We start from the raw sequence: 15,793 nt of genomic DNA on the forward strand, positions 1-15,793 counted from the left end.
ATGTTTTCTCAGGTCAGTCTCCCAAAGCAACAGAAATGAAAGCAAAAATAAACCAGTGGGATCTCATCAAACTGACAAGCTTTTGCACAGCAAAGGAAGCCAAAAAGAAAATAGAAAGACAACTTACAGAATGGGAGAAAATAGTTTCAAATGATGCAACTGACCAAGGGTTAAATCTCTAAAATATACAAGCAAGTTATACAACTCAACAGCAAAAAAGCCAGCAACCCAATGGAAAAATGGGCAAAAGACCTGAATAGACATTTCTCCAAGGAAGATACACAGATGGCCAACAAGCACATGAAAAAAATGCTCAACATCCTTGACTATTACAGAAATGCAAATCAAAACTACCATGAGATACTACCTCACACCAGTCAGAATGGCCATTGTTAACAAGCCTACACATAACAAATGCTCTAGGGGGTGTGGAGAAAAGGGAACCCTCTTGCACTGTTGGTGGGAATGTAAGCTGGTACAACCACTATGGAAAACAGTATGGAGATACTTTAGAAAACTATACATAGAACTACCCTGTGACCCAGCAGTTCCACTCTTAGGCATATATCCAGACAAAACTTTCCTTAAAAAAGACACATGCACCCACAAGTTCATTGCAGCACTATTCACAATAGCCAAAAAATGGAAACAACACAAATGTCCTCTGTTGATGATTGGATTAGGAAGATGTGGATTAGGAAGATGTGCCAAGGGGGAGGGGGAGGGAGTAGGATCTATGGGATGCTTTGGGTCACTAGATTCAAACTATTGGCTTTGGAATGGATAGCAATGAGATCCTGCTGTGTAGCACTGAGAACTATGTCTGGTCACTTTTTTTTTTTTTTTTTTTTTGGCTTCAGTTCATTGTCAGTTTCTTCTGTAGTCTTCTTTTAATTATTATTATATTTTTTTTTCTACTGTACAGCATGGGGACCCAGTTATACATATATGTATACATAATTTTTTCTCCCATTGTCATACTGTGTTGTAAGTATCTAGACATAGTTCTCAGTGCTACACAGCATCTCATAGTTAGTCCATTCCAAAAGCAATAGCTTGCATCCGTTAACCCCAAGCTCCCAATCCCTCCCACTTCCTCCCCCTCCCCCCAGGCAACCACAAGTCTATTCTCCAAGTCCATGATTTTCTTTTCTGTGGAAAGGTTTATTTGTGCTGTATATTAGATACCAGATATGAGTGATATCATATGGTATTTGTCTTTCTCTTTCTGACTTACTTCACTCAGTATGAGGGTCTCTAGTTCCATCCATGTTGCTGCAAATGGCATTATTTCATTCTTTTTTATGGCTGAGTAGTATTCCATTGTGTATATATACCACACTTATGATGGAGACTGATAATGTGAGAAAAAAGAATGTATACATGTAAGTGTAACTGGTTCACCATGCTATATAGTAGAAAACTGACAGAACACTGTAAACCAGCTATAATGGAAAAAAAAATCATTATATATATACATGCACATATATATATACATACACACACACACATATAAAACAAAATCAATTGCCTTTATGTATTCCAACAAAGAACAATTGGAAACTAAAATTCTGCAAAAAGATAGCATTTACAATAGCTTTAAAACCTGAAACATTTAGGTATAAATTTAATAAAATATATTCAGGATTTCAATCTATACCTCACAACTTATACAAAAATTTACTTATAAAAGATCTAAATATTTAATGTGAAACTATAAAACTCTTAGAAAAAATTATAGGAAGAAAATCTTTACCTTAAGCTAGGCAAAGAATTCTTAAATACTATACCAAAAGCAGAGTCTAAGGACAAAAAGATAAATTTTACTTCACTAAAATTTAAAATTTTGTTTTTCAAAGCATGCCACTAAGAAAATGAAAAGAAAGGCAACAAATTGGAAGAGAATATTTGCAAATCACATATTTGACAAGGGATTTATACCCAAAAAATATACTCACAAAATTTAACAATAAGTAAACAAATAATTCAATAAAAGCATAGGCAAATGACTTGAGCTAACATTTTGCCAAAGAGGATTAGCAGATGCCAAATAAGTACATGAAAAGATTCACAACATTAATAGTCATTATGAAAAGGCAAGCTAAAACCACAATGAGTTACCATTATACATCTATTAGAATTACTAAAATAAAAATACTGAAAATAGCAAATGCTGACAAGAATTCTCATATTATTGCTGGTGGGAATGCAATATGGTACAGACACTCCAGCAGTTTCTTACCAGTTACACATACACTTAGCATATGACCCAACAATCACATTTTAGCTATTTATCAAAAGAAATAAAAAGACATTTTTTCAAATAGAAAGCTCTACATGAACGCTTAAAATAGTATTGTTTGAAATCACCCAAAAGTGGAAATAACCCCAAAATACTTCAATGGCTAGTAAATCCATAGGGTAGATTACTACTCAGCAACATTAAGGAACAAATTAATAAGACATGAACAAATCTCAAATGTATTGTGCTACTTGAAAGAAACTAGTCTCAAAATGTTGAATACTGTATGATTCCATTTATATGACAAAAGTCAAACTATAGGTTCAGAGAATAGATCAGTGTTTGATGGGCATACTACTAGTAATAGAATCACAGTAGTAGAGTCACAACTTCTGAAGGGGCAGTGCAGGAGAATATTTTTGGATGTTAGTCTATTCTGAATTCATTTGTGGTGCTGGGTTGATGATGATCATCATCATGACCAACCATGTGATTAAAGCATTAGAGCTTGACCTGTGTGCTATCAGCCTAACCTGAAGGGAGGGGAATGATGCTGGAGGTTCATTTAAATCCTGTGGCCAGTGATTCAATCCATTGTACCTATGCAGTGAGACCCCAGCAAAAACTATGGCCACCTGGAGCTGGGTTGAGCTTTCTGGTGTGCTGGGACAGTGACAGGTCCTAAGAACAATGGGACTCTCTCAGATCTGGCCCTATGTGTCTCTTCATTTGGCTGGTCCTGATTTATATTTAACTGTAATCATAAATGTAGTTCTTTTCTGAGTTTTGTGGGCCCTTTTAGTGAATTCTTGAATCTGAAGTTGTGGTGGGAACCCTTGAATTTGTAGTCAGTTGGCCAGAAATACAGGTGGCCTGAGAACTCCAGAGCTTGTGGCTGAAGTCCGAGGTGAGAGGAGTCCTGTGGAAGACTGTGCCCTCGACCTTTGAAATTGCACTTCAGGGCCCATAATGGGAAATCCAGTTGGACTGAGAAAATTAGGCCAGGTAATGGCACTAGACTTGGAAAGGAGAAAAAGTACAGTATAGTAACAAAAGCTTAAATTTAGTAAGTGCTTGCAGTGTGTCAGAGGAACTGCCGGGTATTTTTTAGGTATCTTAGGTGTCTTCTTCTTGCATTTAATCTCCTTCTGTCCTACTGCAGAAAGCATTAGTAATCATTTTAATAGATAAGTACTAAAACCAAAACAAAACCACCAAAATAACAACATGGGACTCTTCACTAGTCTGAGATTTGCCATTCTAGTGCTACTGATCTCATAAAGACCATAACTTTCATGACCTCATGAGCCCTTCCATCTCACAGATTTTATGATTCCATATAGTTAAGGCGCATTCTAAAAAAACCATAGGTTATGAAAGTAGTAACAGCACATTTAACTTTGGACATCCATTTGTATCTTCAACAAATGTTTATTGAACATCTGCCATGTGCCGTATGCTAGGCTACGCTTTGGAGATACAGAGATAAGCAAGACTGGCATGATTCCTTTCTTCTCAGAGTTAATAAAATCATATCCTCAATACCTCTACTATGGGGTATATTGCCTTCTTATTTCAAATGAAATTTCATTTAAATGAGCAGCCAGTAAGAAAGTGGGTAGATTACAAGAAGGCAGCAGGTTGCATGGGGGTGAGAAGACTGGGAATGAGTTTTGCCTTGCTATAAGGAGAATGGAAGACTGAATGGAGGCAGAATCCTAAGGACAGACTGTGGCCATGTGAGAGGCATGTAATTCCCAGGTAGTGCTCTTGTGGAGCAAGCCCTAACAGTAACATGTGCGTGGATTCTGTACATAGGTGACAGGGAGGCAGGACAATACTTCTACATAGTTATTCTCAGGAACAACTTATCAGTTTCATAGTGCAGAAAAAGACGAGACCTTTAAATCTGCAGTGGAAAATTCAAGGGGAGGAAGAAACAGGACTGGCTGGCCAGGGTGACATTAAATATGCATAAAGTTAGACCAGTGTTTCAAAGCTTGGTAAATAAATACCCAGAACCATTTGGGAGTATTTTGTTAACATACAGATTATACTCTAGACTTTAAAAATCAGAATTTCCAGAAGAGATTTAGGGATAGGGCTTCCGAGATGATTCTGATTCTCTGCAGTATTTGAGAACCACTGGTTTACTTGACTGGCAAACAAGGATGGTGCATAAAAACTCAAAGAAAGCAGTCATCAACAATGACCACCTTGCTGTACTCTCAGGACATCATTCTCTTCAATGGGTCAGTTTGGTTTCTAAAGCTATTGATGTATGGATCCTCCTTTCCTTTCTACCATATGCGGGTTTTTATTCTCAGTTTCTTTTGTTGGCATCTGAAATCCTGAAAGTTAAAGAGATGTGTTTTGCATTTATTTGGGGCAGGGGATTGTTTCTGCTGTGTATAGTAGACAGAGATTGGGTGTTTTTGGTGAAAATCTCAAGGATGGTGTGGAAAGTAGATTTTAACCATCAAAATCATTTGAACTAACCAAATCAACAATAAATCACATACTCCAGATTTTGGTTTAAAGGGGAGGAGACTAAGGAACTGGATGTGCAAATTAGCCAGGCCATGACTTGCTGGCTCTGGTTCATTTTGTAAACAAAAGCAGGCCTGAATTCAATCAAACATTACTTGTTAAAGTAAACTAGCTAAAAGCTGGTGAAAATTAAAGTAGAACAGAAGATGGTTTCAATAATTTCATTCTCCAGCTTTTAGCTTAAAAAAAAATCTAGCCACCATTCCATTCTATGGGGCATGTCCTTCTTTTTAAGGCACTTTTATGAAAATTAAAGAGCATTTTAGTCATGCACATATTGAAAAATGCTACCTGTAGTATTGGGTAAACTGCCTTGAAAATAAAATTCTGAATACTACTATCATTTGTAGTTTAGGCAATATTTCTGTGGGGTTTTAGAGACTTTTTAAATGAGAGAAATGGGACCCAATAGATTGGCTAGCCGAGAGACTAAATTGTTTGATAAATACCATGTGTCTGGTATGCTATACTTATTTGAAGTGACACTGAGAGATTAGTTGTTTCTAGACATTTTTTGGTTAAGTCTTTAATCTACAGAGAGCTGTTGAGTTTCCCCTCAAAACTGAACAAAGCCTGAGGGGTTTTGTTCCATGGGGCTAGAAACAAGTGGACCATTGCTTCTGCCTGAGGTGAAGTTTTCCTTTAAGGTGACAGGTCTGAACTTTTGCAAAGGGGGACAGTAGGAAAACCATCAGAATCCCCGGATGAAGGGAACTGCTAATTATTAAGCCTTAGCTTAAAAGTTTCAGTAGGAATTTTCTACTCTGCAAGTAGAACTGTCATTTTTGGGGTTGTGTGGGGGCAGAGATCCAGAAGGTCATTTCTAAGAGTTTTGGGACTAGGTGTAGCTGCCCAGCTGTCCACCTAGGCCAAAAGCAATCCTGAGTCATTGCCTGAAATTGCCTCCACCTGTGAGCTTGTGTTATGTTCCAGCAACTGAAAGAGGTGTTGATTCATTTCAGGCCTAGTTTGTCTATGATGAAGTTCAACCCACCACAGAGGGACTCAGGGGAACTCCACTGCGGGCTCTCAGTCTGTGATTTATGTTTTGCCTGTGCTTTTCTTTGCATTGTTGATAGAAAAGTAGCTAAGTGGATGCATTTAGCTCAAAAGATAATGCACAGCACCTCACAGCAGTGTAACATGAAGGTGGACAAGAAAATCTTTCAGGCATAAACCAACCACTGATGATGAAACAACCAGCAAAGTGAAACAACCACAACTATAGCAACAACACTCCTCTGCTCTAGAATCAGATCCAGGAGGCAGGCATTTGCAACTGGCTTCCTCAAAGACCACTCACCATCATCTAACCCTGGTGTAAGAACTTGGGTTGCTTCCTACTTCAGTATATTGGCTGACTGTGGAATACTCAGCATGGGATGGAAGTAGATAAGGACCCTCCCTGCCCTACCCATCAGAACTCTTATGACTAGAAGGGGCTTCATTTAATGCTTAATGATGATTTGGATATAAAAAGAGTTACCAATTCATTTTCTTTCAATGCTTCTATTGTGGCTCCCCTCAGAGACAGTGTATGGGTTGAAATGACCTCTTGCAAATTCATCTTATCCTACGGTCTCACGATGATCTGTTTCAATGACATCACAGGGTGGAAACCATTTTCTCCTGACACTTTAAATATCAGCTATGGGAGGAGCTTTTTCTGCTTTAGGGTTGTGGCTTTGCTCTGGGAGTTGATGGTTCTATTTTGAGAAATACTAAATTATTATCTTCCATCCTGGTACCCATCAATAGCATTGGCCCAACAGCCAGTTAAAAAAGTAAGTGGGCTTGCAAAAGGTCCTTGGGGGAAAATGTCCTGGATTATATTCTTATAGTCCAAGGAAACAAAAACAGCTTCCTAGCACCCCAACCTTGATGCCTGCCCTCCTGGGGTGATCAGGAATGATGTTTGCACTGTCTTATATCTCTGCTTTTACTCCTTTGTGTTTATTCCATCGCTGAAAGACTCAGAACATCACTTTTTCTAGCACACATTGTTTGTCTGAAAATACACCTGGAGAGCTGCCCAATTTGGAAATGACTTAAATTACAAAAAAAGCACAGCTGTCTTTAACAGCTCTAGGAGTTCATGCAATGAGCCTACAATTTATTGAGTAGGATTAGATGCTTATTGCCTATGACACTTTAAATACCATTACATTGAAGTTTATACAAGAAAGTCCAAGTTTAAAACTGGAATCTTAGCAATAACAGCTGGGCCATTTGTTTATGTGATAGGCAGGAAAGAATGACTTCTGTAATCTTCGTATTTGGCTTCAAGATTCTGCTTAGGAAAAAAAAAAAAACATGGGGAGGGGGGAGAAAAGCTAATTTCAGATTGTCAAGCTGAGCTGAACACTACTTGCTAATTTGTCCCTCATGTTAAGACCTCTGCCAAGGTTCCTCTTGTATCCTCTTGCTCTCTCACACCTGACAAACCCGTGCTTGAAATACTGTAGCCCACCTCTCTGACAGCAAGGGGTATGTCGCTAGCTAGCTTGCTGCTCTCTCCCCCAGGCGGCTCACATTCCGCATTTTGTTTCTAGCATGAAAGACTTTGTTTTAAATCATAATAGCAACCAGGCTGTAATCACATTAGAGCGCACATGGAGAACTTGCAAAAAGTCATGTGTTTTGGATTTGACATTCTGATTTATGGTTGTGTGCTCCAGTTACACAGCTGCAATCTCATTTTCCGACAAAGATGTTTTCTATTTTTCTATTACTTTGCTTCACCCTGTCTTTATGTTGGGGAAAATGAAAGCCACCAGGTGAAGTCATAACATAAGTACAAATGTTTTCGTGTTTGGGTTGGAGAGCGTAATAAATGGTGTATACCGGCATTTCAAACACAGCTTGTTATTTTTGAATAAAAGTGTAAAGGGAATTGCTTACTTAAGGTAATCGCAAATTAAGGAGGTACATGGAAATTTGTTTGTAAAACCCAGAATTGTCCCACAAACTTTCTATCTCCATCATCTGATATCAATTTCCTAGGAGGGAAATGGATGGCAATGTTCCATTTCAGATATTTAGGTAAATTGAGCCCCCTACTTAGTATGTTCATTTCACAAAATTCTAATAAGTTCAGGGTTGGGAACTCATAATCTCCGCCAACCTCGACATTGTGCAAATAAGGAACGTGAAACCCAGAGATGCAAAGTGACTTGCCCAAGGTCACACAGCTGGCTAGTAGCAGAGCTTAGACTAGAACTCAATTTCTTTTACCTCAGTCCAATGCGTTTCCCATCATTCCATTTAAAAGCAAGTTAAATAGCGCTTTTTATGGTAAACTGACCATCACAAATAATATTCCAAATAAGTCTCATGAAAAAATATGAAAAAGAAAATTTGGAGTACCCACAGTGGCTCAGCGGAAATGATCCGGACTAGGAACCATGAAGTTTCGGATTTGATCCCTGGCCTGAGTGGGTTAAGGATCCAGCATTGCCGTGAGCTGTGGCGTAGGTCACAGACACGGCTCTGATCCTGCGTTGCTGTGGCTGTGGTGTGGGCTGGCAGCTATAGTTCCAATTCGATCCCTAGCCAGGGAACCTCCATATGTCATGGGTTCGGCCCTAAAAAGACAAAAGAAAGAAAGGAAGCAAGGCGGGAGGGAGGGAGGGAGGGGGAGGGAGAGAGAGAGAGAGAGAGAGAGAGAGAGAGAGAGAGAGAGAAGGAAAGAAGGAAGGAAAGAAAGGAAGAAAAAGAAAGAAAGAAAGAAAGAAAGAAAGAAAGAAAGAAAGAAAGAAAGAGAAAGAAAAGAAAGAGAAAGAAAGAAAAAAAAGAAAGAGAAAGAAAGAAAGAAAGAAAGAGAGAAAGAAAGAAAGAGAAAGAAAATTCCTCTTGCTTTTTCACTTTTACTTCAAGTCTAAACTTTTTGTTGTGGTGGTGGTGGCGATGGTAAAAAATTCAGACTCACCTGGTTCACCAATACACTTAACACAGTATTCTGTCTTGGTCTCATGTTTGGGGTACATTGTTGGTGGCAAATGTAACAATCTTGAATTCAGATGTGTTAAGATTTAACACATTTCAATTCTTCACAACATGTGAACAATCCCAAATATAGTTATGTTTTGGCAATTCAATATAATCTTGATAAAAGGATAAAAAGTATTTGTGTAAGAAAAATTTAGAAATATGTAGCATGAAGGTATGCATGGGTACGAATGGTCTGATTGGTGTGGAATCTCTATGAAAAATGGAAAGAACATTAGCGCTCCATCGTTTGGATCATCATGTCCATGCCTGTTTTCCTCTCACATCACTGGTTCAGTCTTTGCTTTATATGAGGATTTTGGATTCCAGTCATTAGGTCATCAGAGTTTTCCTACAGAGAAAATCTATATACATAGTAATTAAATGTAATATTTCTTAGCAGGGGAGTTCCCGTTGTGGTTCAGTGGGTTAAGAACCCAAATAGTCTCCATGATGATGTGGGTTCAATCCCTGGCCTTGCTCAATGGGTTAAGATCTGGCGTTGCTGTGGCTGTGGCAGGCCGGCAGCTGCAGCTCTAATTCAACCCCTAGACTGGGAACTTCCATGTGCCACGAATGTGACCCTAAAAAGAAGAAAAGAAAAAAATACATATTTCTTAGAAGGATTTTCTAAATTGAAGATAAGGATTCAGTTTTTTCCCCTTCTTATTCAAAGTGGAGAAATAATGAGGAACCAACAGTTTTATTTGCTATTTTTAGCTGAATGCAAAGGAAAAGACTGCTACGTCAGAGTTTTAGATTCTATTACGTGTGCAGCAATAATACTTAGCAGGTGTAGTAGACAAGTTTTTGATGTTGATACCCCTCTCCTCCCAGCCTCTATTCTTCCATTTCTGGCCAACAGCACCAAGATTTTCCTATTGGTAAAGTTACTCCTACCTCATTCTCAGACATGAGATGAACATCCTTATCATCTTACACAGAACTCAAAGGGTAAGCTAAGCTTTTGTATCAGTCACCTTATCTCACCTGCTCCTCTGTGGCAATGATGGCATATGACAACGTGGGGCAAAAAGATTGAATCCAAGGGCTTCTGAGGATGTTGGCATTCAATGTGCAGTGGTGAAAATACAAGGCCTGGAACTTAGCAGCTATTTTTTTTTTTTTTTTTTTATCTCAAGGGGAGAACTTGGAGCTTCTAGCAGCTAACATTAATGAAGCCAGAATGGAGGGATAAAGACAAATTTTCTATTGATTGAGCTGCTAGATCAAGCTTCTGCTGACAGTGGTCCTACCTGAGGTTTTAGTCACATTTTAAAAAAATTCTATTTTAAGGTTTTGTAGCACTTGTAACTGGAAGACTCCTAAACTTCTAATTGATATCCCAGGGAGGTAGAAATAGTGAATTTTCAATCTGATCCTAGATATCAAAATGGTCCTTTAGGAAAAAGGGCTTTGTGGAATCTCATCTATCTCAGAGCGGACTGCATTTGTATACATTGCCAGCATAGTGACTGATCAGAATGGAAGCATCTATGAATTATAGCTGTTACTACAATGACAGTGGCAATTACGATAGCTAGAGTTTGGGTTAGAGAAATTATTTAGCAGATACAGAGAGAAAAGGTTGAGAAATATATCTTTGGCTGATAGGATAAAATAGGGTGAGATTACTGTCAATTAAAAATTGCACTTTACCACAATGTTTATGTAAAGACAGACTTTAAAATTTGCTTAAATTTCTCAATTTAGTATTAAAAAGATCTGATTTTGTTGTTGTTGTTGGAATTTTGTATCATTTATTAGGTGAGTGACAGAAAAATCCATAAACGTCTAATGAAGACGAAATGTTACCTGCTTGCTAAACCAGAGAGGTGTCCTTATAATAACATCAGTCCCAGTAGAAAAAAAGGTCTGATATTAAGTCATCTCATCCTTTCATTGTTTCTTTAATGGGTCTTTAGTGAATGCTGAGTTCCCCTTCATGGCCACTCCCATTATTTTATGAGAAACTTAAAGCTGGCTCAGGATTTACATTGTTCCAAGACAATACCCTGAAATATAAGCAGCTTTTGTTAAGCCATATCCAAAGTTCTATTTCTGTTGTCCTTGTATTTTTCAGGGTACCATCTCTGAAAGTAGAGGCACTGGAAGTGATGCCAGCACCCTTAATTACACTCTTAGTGTGGAAGAAACAACTTCCATTTGCTATGGGTAATCTACCAATGATCAAATTTGTCAACCAAAACATGTATAAAATTTGTGTTGACAAACTCTTACAAATTATGTAACTCTTGCTTGAAATAGTTTTGTCAGAAAATTGGAACTACCTGTGTAGATAAAATTTGTGGATTCTTGAAAGGCACTGAGATTTTTTGCTTGTTTGTTTTATTATTTTTTTTTTTTTACTTTTTTTTAATCCATGACCTACAGAAGGTGCATTTTTATCTTAGAAAAATTAAGGGAAGAATGTGCGTTCATATACCCTGATAATACCACTATTCTCATTGCCATCATTTAGCTGGTGTTCACTAAAAATTACCAGAGTGTTACATAACTTTTCTGACAGCGGATATGAGATGATTAAACCACCTGAGCTGCACATTTACTGATATGACACAATGAGCAGAGGAGACTAAGAAGATAATGAAGATTAAGATTTAGGACTTTATACTTTCATGTTTGTTCTGAAGACCTGAGATGGACCCTAGCGTTGTGATTTCCTATTACTTGTAATTTTACTTGTAATTTTCTATTTGTTTTTCTACAGTGGGCTTCCCAAAATTTGTAAGCCTCATGCTTCACAAAAATAGGGAATATTTAAATTCTATGCTTCTTTCCAGTAGTAGGAGGAATGAGGGAGCAAAATCCATTTTAGCTTGAATCCCCAATCACGGTGACTTTTTCAGAAACAGGGAGTTTAAACTATTCCTTTTCTGGGATGCAGAGAACACAGCTTCAGAAGCAATGCCTTAAGCTGGTATTGGTGAGAGAGAATTGCAGGGCTGTACAGCCATTCCTGGTCCGTATGCAAAGCCACAGGTTATGCTGTGGTGTGAATTGTATGCATTAGCTTGACTGGAATAACGGGTATGCACAGAGCTGGTAAAAGCATTATTTCTCCCTGTGTCTGTGAGGGTGTTTCTGGATGAGATTTGCACTTGATCTGTAGACTGGGTAAAGGAGAACCCTCACCAGTGCATGGGCATCATCCAGTCCACTGGGGCCTTAATGGAACTAAAAGGTGGAGGATGAGAGAATCTGCTCTCTGTTTGGGCTAGGACATCCATCTTCTTCTGCCCAAGGATGCTTGTGTTCCTGGTTCCCAGGACTTCAGACTCAGACTGGGACATATACTGTGGACTGCCCTGAGTCCCAGGGCTTTGGGTTTGGACTGAAACTATACCACCAGGCTTCCTGGGCCTCCTCCAGCTTGCACACTCATCTTGGGGCTTCAGCTTTCATAACAAACTGAGCCAACTCTTTACAATAAATAGCTTTTCATATATCTCTCCATATTGGCTCTTGGTTTTCTCTGGAAAACTCTAGTACATATGTAGCTGTGGAGACTTGTAAGGATTTCTGTGACTTGTCATCAGTCCTAGGATAAGAGAATGATAACACAGGGCAAGTGCAGCATGCTGGCATGAGGACATTGAGAAGTGGAACCACGGAAACAGGAAGAAAAGTGAGTGTAACCAGACCAAACAGAGATTTCTGTTTTCAACAGGCTACTTAAGTGTCTGTGTCAGCCTTTTGTGAAAGGAAATTGGCAATTAGCATCAGAAGCTCTGCACATCCTTTGGAAGCTGGAGCTTTAAGCTAACTGCATGGTCTGTAGAGTAAGATAAACATAGTATTCCACTATACCAAATATGTAGTAGAATGTATTTATCATTTTATAGCACAAGTCGTCATGTAAAACATTTCCATAATGGTAGTAATATATGAATACAAACCCATTTAACACACACTCAGACAATACAAATAAAGGGAAAGTCTGTTCTTGGCTGTTTCCCTCCCCCTACATCTACTGTGCTAACTTTACTCAGCTCCTTAGGAGACATAACTCAAGTCATCAGTGTGTGTTATGTTCTTCCATACCTTTCAATACACGGGTTTACATCTGAACTGCAGTACAATGTAGATACTATCTTGTTGAACTTTTAGAATCAACTTAAAAAAGGTAAGTATGGAGTATCCTACAGTATAGGTTGTGCAACCTTCCTTTTAAACTCAACAATATATATTAAAGAGCTTTCCACATTAGTACATGTAAAAAATGTTTCTTTAGTTAACTGCTGCATAATATCCTGTGATGTGACCATACCAATATTTATTTTCATATCCCTAATAGATAGAATCTTTTGTATTATAATCAATGCTGTAATATATATATTTTGTGCATTTCTCTGTGTATTTATGTGTAAATTTCTCTATGAAAGATTACAAAACAGTAGAATTACTAGGTGAGTGAGTCCTTATGTTTTATATTAATAGTATCTATCGGATTGTTCTCCAAAACTATTTAGTTTACATACCAACCATATCTGAGAGTGCTCAGTTCCCCCATCTCCTTAGTAAATGATGTCATCAATCCTTTAATAGTTTGCTAACTTGATGAGGATAAAGGGTTTTCTTATTACTGGATTATTTAATTTTTAAGTATTTATTTTGATGTCTTAAATTCCTCGTTAAAGAACAATCCAAAGTTGTTTTTCTTTTTATATTTAGATACTTGTATTTATAGCCTGTCTATTATGGGTGAGATTCTGGAGCCCAAAGTTGCCAAAACAAGGTAAGCAGCCCTTTCAAAATGGGGACACAGTGATATATATTTTTGGCTAGTTGGGCTGTGTATAAATTACATCTACATCAGAGATGGTATCTACCTCAGTACTCCGAGGGAAGATAGGAGAGATGCTTAACTATCTTTAAATACATCTAATAGACATAATTAAAGCAAGTTTAATTTTAGAAACACTTATTCAGCAACTATTATGTTCATAGCCCTTCACTAGGGCTAAAAAGATAAATGAGGTATGATTCTAACCTCGAAGTATTTCACAGTTTACTAAGGAAGACTGATAGGCTGAAAAGGCAACATAAAGCAAAGAATATTTCCCTAAGGGTCAAATAACATATAAACTGGTTCTCTAGAAATTTCAAGAATTCTAAGTGGGATATCAGGGCAGGCTTTAGAACTGGCATCTGGGCAAAACCTGGAAAATATACACATTTCATGCGGCAGGGGGAACAGAGAGGGACATTCAAGGATATCAAGGCTGAGAGAACAAAGAGAGGTGCATACAATTTGGACTGTGCATCGTCCCCTGTGGCCCAATGTGTTAGTGTAAGCGTAGGTGTATACATGTGCATGTGTGCACACATCATAAAGATGGGAGTTGAGAGTTAATGTGGGAGCTAAGCCTGGAAAGTTAGTTGGGCCTGGGATAGAAATTATTCTGTAGTACAGCGTTTTTCAAATGGCAGATCACCAACATCTGTGAATCTGTTAGGCTGCTTATTTAAAATGCATACCTGGAGTTCCCTGGTGTCAGGTTAAAGGTCTGGCACTGTCACTGCTGTGACAGAGACATGGGCTCGATCCCTGGGGTGGGAACTTCCAAATGCCATGGGCATGGCCAAAAAAAAAAAAAAAAAAAAAAAAAAAACCCAACAACAACAACATACCCCCAGCCTCACCCAACTGGATTAAAATATCTGAGATTATGGGGGTCTCAGGAACTTCATTTTTAACAATATTCCCCAAAGGTTTGGGTTTTTTTTTGTTTTAAGGTGCACTAAAATTAAAAATCGCTCTTTCAGATAAGGGTGGTCTTTTGAAAACTTTGATCTTCTTTCGGGAGTAGTCTAAGGAAATCATCATTTAGGGAATGACCCTGAAAAAAAAAAAAAAAAAACCCACACACAAAACAGTCTTACTGTCTAGGTGCCCTTGGGACATGCTGTCCTTAGGACTGCTCTAATATCAGGATGTATGATGGTCAGAGCAGCCCAGGTCAAAAGCAGAGATGCATTTAGGACCATTTGAAACCAATATTACCTGTAATGCTCTTTGAAAGAGGCATAATTAGGAATGTAAAAGTCAGGTTACCTCTGATTAGTGAGGACCAGAGTGAAGGGTGAATCCATTAGAAGCTACTTGTAAGACATTCGCACTTTAAGAACATTGCTTTGATGACTTTGAACAGGCTGGAGTAAGGGAGAAAGGCAGTAGAACCAGTTCCTACATCAAAGACTTATTAGAGTGTTTACCTTTTCAGGGCCATACTCCTAAATGTTTTGAAGAGTAAAAGAGCAAAAGGCTCTTTTAATTTGAATAGGACTGATTTGGCCATTTGAGGTAAATTTTGGTTGATAATAAGAATAATTCATATTTTGAGTCAACTAACATTTCTAAAATTGTTTGAATTTGCCTGTACAGATTTATATTTTTATTTGTATAATTCCATATGTTCTATGCATTTTCAAATATATTCAAGATTCTAATCCTTGCTACCAAGAGATATTTGGGATAGGGATCTTTATTCCCTATTTGGAAATAAAAGTAATTTCTTTCATTCAATACCAGAAACCAGGTTTTCCAATTCCAAATCCAGGATTCCTCTCTTTAAACTCATTGAAGACAATTAAAATATGATGGGAATTCACTGTGGCAAGATAAGGAAATTGTACTTTGTCCCCTGCAGGTACAAGCTCTTGGAGAAACACTGCAATCTGAGAAAAGAACTACTATGAAATCCTGAAAAGGATTTTGAGAAATGTGGCTGGGAGGAGGTAGAGGCAAACTGCTGGAACACCTTAAAGTCTTCCCTGCAGAGAGATGTTTAAGTCGGATTTTTTGCCTGCTGTAGCTGAAGCAGAAGAGGTTTCACCAAAATATCCCTCATTAGGGGCATCATCTTGTAGAGAAGATGCCACAGTAATGATTGGAAGGAAGGACTGAATGAGAGTGAGGAACGAGCTTGGGGAGGTTTTGGGGAAGAGGAGATTCTTACACTAGGTCACAAGGCAATAAAAGGAACCGTG

At 38.2% G+C, this 15,793-nt stretch overlaps 1 protein-coding gene across 3 annotated transcripts in view; it reads right to left on the bottom strand.

The window, feature by feature from the left end:
• Positions 1–15,793, bottom strand: part of LOC110262205 (uncharacterized) — a 343,233-nt gene that overhangs the window by 43,155 nt on the left and 284,285 nt on the right. Inside the window, exons 6-7 of one of the 3 annotated variants that reach the window (XR_014819159.1) lie at positions 8,721–8,895; positions 1,514–7,082 (exon numbers count right to left, since the gene is read on the bottom strand). The exons of the other annotated variants lie outside the window; for them this stretch is intronic. The gene's annotated coding sequence lies outside the window, so the exon portion shown is untranslated. Of the gene's footprint in view, positions 1–1,513; positions 7,083–8,720; positions 8,896–15,793 lie in introns of those variants that run through there. 3 annotated transcript variants of the gene reach the window in all.

This window comes from Sus scrofa, chromosome 1, assembly GCF_054392235.1.
Source record: "Sus scrofa isolate SSC_HxYL_T2T_F1_AM1 chromosome 1, Sscrofa_HxYL_maternal_Yorkshire_Landrace_v2.0, whole genome shotgun sequence".
Classification (NCBI taxonomy): Eukaryota; Metazoa; Chordata; class Mammalia; order Artiodactyla; family Suidae; genus Sus; species Sus scrofa.